Source organism: Symphalangus syndactylus, chromosome 17 (genome assembly GCF_028878055.3).
Source record: "Symphalangus syndactylus isolate Jambi chromosome 17, NHGRI_mSymSyn1-v2.1_pri, whole genome shotgun sequence".
NCBI classification, from domain to species: Eukaryota; Metazoa; Chordata; class Mammalia; order Primates; family Hylobatidae; genus Symphalangus; species Symphalangus syndactylus.
In genome coordinates, this window is record NC_072439.2 from 25,730,488 (window position 1) to 25,737,343 (window position 6,856).

General features: G+C 49.5%; 1 protein-coding gene across 3 annotated transcripts in view; it reads right to left on the reverse strand.

Annotated features, from left to right (window-relative positions):
- XPOT (exportin for tRNA) overlaps window positions 1-4,861 on the reverse strand; it is a 44,668-nt gene extending 39,807 nt beyond the window's left edge. The window contains exons 1-2 of one of the 3 annotated variants that reach the window (XM_063621241.1): window positions 4,373-4,799; window positions 700-817 (exon numbers count right to left, since the gene is read on the reverse strand). The gene's annotated coding sequence lies outside the window, so the exon portion shown is untranslated. Of the gene's footprint in view, window positions 1-699; window positions 818-3,840 lie in introns of all 3 variants that reach the window. The other 2 variants (XM_055249643.2, XM_063621242.1) reach the window with 2 other exon arrangements.
- Between the last annotated feature and the right edge of the window lie 1,995 nt (window positions 4,862-6,856).

Here is a 6,856-nt window from a genome sequence, read left to right on the forward strand (position 1 = left end):
TAATCCCAGAACTTTGGGAGGCCGAGGTGCACAGATCACTTAAGGTCAGGAGTTCAAGCCAGCCTGACCAACACGGTGAAACCTCGTTTCTACTAAAAAGACAAAAATCAGCCAGGCTTGGTGGCACATGCCTGTAATCCCAGCTACTCAGGTGGCTGAGGCACAAGAATCGCTTGAACCCAGGAGGCAGAGGTTGTAGTGAGCCAAGATTGCGCCACTGCCCTCCAGCCTGGAAAACAGAGTGAGATTCCATCTCAAAAAAAAAAAAAAAAAGAAAAGAAAAAAAAAATCCACAAATGACTTAACACTGACTACTCTTATTTAAGAATTTTTTTAATCTCTGACAGGTAATCCACTTCTTCACAATATAGGTTCTAACATTCTCAAATAATAAGCTACAAAAGGCATCTTAGTTTTTGATAGAATATATATTCATTTGAGCAAACATGGAACAAACTCTAAATGATGTGAAAATGATACTATTCTCCCAAGACCTATAATGTAGGGAGATTGAGTCTTACTACTTCCATTAAAGGCTGTGGGGGGCCGGGTGTGGTGGCTCATGCCTGTAATCCCAGCACTTTGGGAGGCCGAGGCAGGTGGATCACTTGAGGTCAGGAGTTCAAGACCAGCCGGGCCAACATGGTAAAATCCCCTACTAAAAATACAAAAAAATTAGCGGAGCATGGTGGCACACACCTGTAATCCCAGCTACTTGGAAGGCTGAGGCAGGAGAATCGCTTGAAGCCAGGAGGTGGAGGTTGCAGTGAGCTGGGATCACATCACTGCACTCCAACCTGGGCCACAGAACAAGACTCTGTCTCAAAGAAAACAAGAAAAGACTGTGGGGCTTTTTGTTTTAATTATCGTAACCTAAGACGCCAAAAGACTAATTGGGTTCGGGGTAGGGGAGAAAAGCCTTTTGGGAATAGCAAAGCCAGGCTCAGGTCCAGATTACAGGATACCTACAATACGCTTTTCTGTTTTCCTCTGAGCCTGCCTGAATCAAGTTAACTCAGGATATGGACTGAGAGCTTTGAAGACAGCTCAGCCCTTTCTCTTATGGTTCATAACGTACTTGCAGGCTTCAAGGCAGTATAACTCCCTACTGCCCTCAGATTACGATCCAAACACTTTTGAATGACTCCTCACTATTCTGCACCCCAGGTCAGCGAGGCCAGTGCTAGTGAACCACATGGCAGTTCTCCAGTGGTATTCTACCTTTCATCTTTGCACACTGCTCTTTCTTCTTAATAGGTTAACCCCTGCTGTCCTTTGAAATTCAACTTAGAAGCCATCTCTTTCAAGAACACTTCTTTGACCCCTAATGTCCAACTCTCTCAAATTGGATTACATGCCCCATCCTAAGCACTGCTATGCTGTCACTGCCAGCTTACTAGTTTTCTCTCATTAATCTTTTTTTTTTTTTTTTTTTTTTGAGACAGTCTCACTCTGTTGCTCAGGCTGGAGTGCAGTGACATGATCTCGGCTCACTACAGCCTCTGGCTCCTGGGTTCAAGTGATTCTTCTGCCTCAGCCTCCCGAATAGCTGGGATTACTGGGGTGAGCCACCACACCCGGCTAATTTTTGTATTTTTTAGTAGAGATAGGGTTTCACCATGTTGCCCAGGCTGGTCTCGAACCCCTAATCTCAGGTGATCTTCCTGCCTTGGCCTCCCAAAGTGCTGGGATTACAGGTGTGAGCCACCCGGCCATCTCTCATAATCTTAAAGGGCAAGGACTGTCTTCGCTATCCATCACTATGTCCCTAGGACATAGTAGAGCATAGGTTTTGGATTTCAAAGACCTAGGTTTGTATCCCCATCTTGTCATTTTTTAATTGGGGCCACTTGGACAACTTACAAAACCTGAGAGAACCCTTTCTATGACATGGGAAAAAGACCATCTGCCTCATAAAGTTGTAAAGGCTTCAAAGAGATAAGGTATGCAGAGCATGGCTGGCACATAGTGAGCCCTCAATACATTGTTTATAATCAGAGGCAGGAACATGGGGGATGGAAACTACTTAGGGCATTCTTATACTAGATCAGCATTTTTAAAAGACAGAAAAACACAAAGAAAGGCACTGGTTCCCTTCGCCCCCTAATGTTAAGAAAATCTGATGTCCATTCCCCTGAAAAATGCCCACAGAGAGAAAAAAAGATTTCGGAGTTTCTAATCCCAGATTGAGAAGTACGATAAAAGCTTCCTTGAATTTGCTATGGCTTTTTAAAAAAAATGCTGGCCAGGCACGGTGGCTCACGCCTGTAATTCCAGTACTTAGGAAGGTCGGGGGGGCGGGGGGTGGCAGATCACCTGAGGTCGGGAGTTCGAGACCAGCCTGACCAACATGGAGAAACCCCCGTCTCTACTAAAAATACAAAAATTAGCCGGGTGTGGTGGTGCATGCCTGCAATCCCAGCTATTCGGGAGGCTGAGGCAGGAGAATCGCTTGAACCCGGGAGGCGGAGGTTGCAGTGAACTGAGATGGCGCCACCGCACTCCAACCTAGTCAACGAGAGCAAAACTCCATCTCAAAAAAATTGCTGGCCGGTCACGCTGGCTCACGCCTGTAATCCCAGCATTTTGGGAGGCCAAGGTGGGCGGATCACGAGGTCAGGAGTTGAGACCAGCCTGACCAACACGGTGAAACGCCGTCTCTACTAAAAATACAAAAATTAGCACTTTGGGAGGCCGAGGTGGGCGGATCACGAGGTCAGGAGATCGAGACCACGGTGAAACCCCGTCTCTACTAAAAATACAAAAAATTAGCCGGGCGCGGTGGCGGGCGCCTGTAGTCCCAGCTACTCGGAGAGGCTGAGGCAGGAGAATGGCGTGAACCCGGGAGGCGGAGCTTGCAGTGAGCCGAGATCGCGCCACTGCACTCTAGCCTGGGCGACAGAGCGAGACTGTCTCAAAAAAAAAAAAAAAAAAAAAAAAAAAAAAAAAAATTAGCTGGGCCTGGTAGCCCGCGCCTGTAAATCCCAGCTACTCAGGAGGCTGAGGCAGGAGACTCGCATGAACTCGGGAGGGGGAGGTTGCAGTGAGCAGAGATCGTGTCATTGCACTCCCGCCTGGGCAACAGAGTGAGACACCGTGTCAAAAAAAAAAAATGCTTAAGCTTGGTCAAGTCACTCTGAAGCTATCGGGAGAAAAATCAAGTGGCCCTAAGGAAAACATAGCCAATAAACCCAAGGAAACAAACTAGTTACAGTTGTCACTACAGAAAGAATCCCCCACAGAGAAGGCATTTGGACGATCAATATGCAGTGGAAGGCCAGGTGCGGTGTCTCATGCCTGTAATCCCAGCACTTTGGGAGGCCGAGGCGGGCGGATCACGAGGTCAGGGGATCGAGACCATCCTGGCTAACAGGGTGACACTCCATCTCTATGAAAAACACAAAAAGTAGCCAGGTGTGGCGGGGCGCGCTTGTAATAGAGCCACTCGGGAGGCTGAGGCTGTAGAATCACTTGAACCTGGGAGGCAGAGGTTGCAGTGAGCCGAGATGGCACCACTGCACTGTGGCCTGGGCGACCGAGCGAGACTCCGTCTCAAAAAAAAAAAAAAAAGTTTTAATACGGTAAACAATTATGCATCTTGCAAAGGTTCTGGGGGGAAGGCAAGCAACATACTTAAAATATTAAGCCTTAACTTTTCCTGGATAGCCACTAAGAATCAAACAATTTGGAAAAATTCCTCTACACCTACTGAAGACTGTTTCAAACACTACGACTGAATCTTTCCAGCTTTTTAACACCACGCTGACAAGTCGGTTTAATAAAACGTAACTCTCCCCCAACCCCCGCCCGCCACAACTAATTAGCACTTTAAAAAAGTACTTGTTTTTCTGGTTACAGGAAAACCTCATGCTTCTCTAGTCCTGCAGGATAGTGAGGAAGGTTTGAGAAGAAATGGAGCGTCCGTGCTGGCCAATTACTGCACAGAAATAACACTTTTCCTTTTTGTCCAGGGGTGGGGGAAGAATCAGGTTTGAGGTCTCCACAGTTGATAAGGCTACAACGATGACTAACGGGCTTCGGAACCGCAGGCGATGCCGACCCTCCTCTGCTAGCCTTGCTCCCATCCCTCCCCCGATCCCTCCCCTAAAGGAAGCCTCGTGGCAATTCGGGTGATGAAACACCAGGCAACGGGCGGCCACGCACTCGGGACGCGCTCCTCGGCGGCAGCCCCGGCTCGTACCACCCTCACCCGGTCCGCCCAGCCAGGGGGTGCACCGCCATTGAGGGTCCCAAGCCTGCACCCTCCCTGGCGTCGGGACTCCCCCGGGCCGGTCCGCACCGGCCAACTTCCTCGAAGCCTCACGCGGACCAAACCTGGTCCCGGTCCCGCTGCCCCCGAGCCCCGAGTCACCTTCCCTATCACTCCATCCCGCCTCCCAGCCTGCACTCCAGATGGTCAGCCAGCGGAGCGGAGCGGCGCGGCACGCAGAGAGCTGGGAGAGCGGCCCTCGTCCTTGTCGCCGTAGTCCTCTGCCACGGCCGCAGCGCCAACGCCAGAGACGGAGCTGGCCGGGACCGCGCGCCTCTAGTCGCTCCGCGTCCCCTGGCACCTTCTCTTGCGTGGCGCCGGGCAGGCAGGCAGGCAAGCAAGCAAGCAAGCAAGCAAGCGGGCGGGGTCAGCGCCCCAGGAAGGGAAAGAGCGCGAGGGCCGGCTAACGCCGCCGCCGCCGCCGCCGCCGCTGAGTCAGCGCGAAGCGCGCTCCCCGCGTCGGGGCCGCGCGGGCGGGCGCCGGCGCCAGCAGTCTCTTGGAGAGTGCAGGCGGCAGCCCGCGGGCTGAGGCCGGAGGCCTACAACTCCCAGCGTGCAGCGAGCAGGCGGCGCTTCCGGGCGGCGAGTCGTACACGCGCTCCCTGGCGCTCGCCGGAAGGCGTGGTCGCCGGGGCTTGAGGTGCATGCCGGGATGAGGCGTCCGCCCCAGGAGTCCTACCCAGCTCCTAAATCCCCGGCTGTGTCTGCGCGGTGTCACAGCTCAAGCGTCAGGTTCGCCCCGTGCATTCCACAAAGGGCTTCTAGTAGTTAAGAGTACGGATTCACGAATCAGGATGACGTGGTTCTAACCACGTGCGAGTCAGTTTAATTGCTTGTCTACGGCCCCAAGTGCCCCCAGTCCAGCAGTTAAAGATCTGATGAGGTCTGACAGTTTTTCAAAATTAATTAATTAATTTATTTATTTATTCTTTGAGACAGAGTCTCGCTCTGTCGCCCAGGCTGGGGTGCAATGGCGAGATCTCGGCTCACTGCACCCTCCGCCTCCGGGATTCAAGCAGTTCTCCTGCATCAGCCTCCTGAGTAGCTGGGATGACAGGCGCACGCCACCATGCCCAGCTAATTTTTGTATTTTTCGTAGAGACAGGGTTGCACCATGTTGGACAGGCTGGTCTCGAACTCCTGACCTCAAGTGATCACCTGCCTCGGCCTCCCAAAGTACTGGGATTACAGGCGTGAGCCACTGTGTCCAGTCCAAAATTTACTTTAAACAGACTAAAATTTTGTCCATGAAAAGAAGGAGAGCATTCTTAGGAAGTCCTACTCACGGGATCTTTCGATGCTACTAAATGTCACTTCATTTATTTGGTCACAGATTTATTAATTTATTAATGCAACATAGAGGCAGTGTAGGCTTAGGCTGCCTCGACTTGACTGCTACTCTGCCTCCTCACTAGTTGACCTCAGGCACTTTAGTCTATCCATGCTTCAGTTTACTCGTATGTAAAATGGGGATTGTAATAGTACCGACCTCAAAGGATTTCTGTGAGGTTTGAGTTCATACATGTGTTTGACACACAATGTGCTCAATATTTACATTTCATTGTTGATTATTCAATATGTACTAAATACAGACTAGGTTGCTGCCACAGACTACAAACAAAACTTGGAGAGGGAGGAATGGTAAGAGCATAGAATAAAACTAATGTAACAATTTAACAGCTACATTTATTTAGCTGGCCAAGACACTACACCAGGCATTTCCTATATAAAATACCTTGAATCACTCTTGCATCATGTTTCTAATTTATGTGTTTAAAATGTCAGGCTAGTGGCTACAAGATGTCGCTAAAGGAGAACTGGGTTTTAATTTTTTCTTGTTTTTAGAGAAAGGGTCTCTCTCTGTTACTCAGTCTGGAGTAGAGTGGTCATAGCTCACTGCAGGCTTGACCTCCTGGGCTCAAGCAATCCTCCTGCCTCAGCCGCCCAAGGAGCTGGGACTACAGGTGCATACCATCATACCTGGCTATTTTTGTTTGTTTTTGTAGAGATGGGGACTTGCTCTGTTGCCCAGGCTGATCTGTAACTCCCAGGCTCAAATGAACCTCCCACCTCAGCCTCCCAAAGTGTTGGAATTACGAGTGTGAGTCCCTGTGTCAGGCCTTAATTTTCTTCACGCTGCTCTCAGTTGGCTTCCTAATGAAATAGGTTCTTTGTTGTTCTGGCATACAAATTTTCTTTTTATTGTAATCCTTGCATGCATTGTGTTTCTACTATTCAAATTATTAATTATTCAAATTAATTAATTATAAACAAGAAGTATCTCTTGTTTTACTTCTGAGAAAACCAAAGTCATGGTATTCTCAAGACTAGAGATAATTCAACAAAGCCTGTGAATCTCCCTCATTTGGAATCTCTCTGGGCCCAATCTGTTTTCCACTGCTAGGGCGCTGCTGCTAAAGCTATATCATATGAAACCACCCTCCCTAAAAGCTCAGGGACCATCTCCAAATAGGAGGGCAAGTGAAACTGTAAGAGCTGGATTGATGGGTGGAATCTGGAAGCTAAAGTAACTCCATCTTTGGTACTAATCTGCCATGTTGGCTTCTGATTAACCACGGTTCCCAG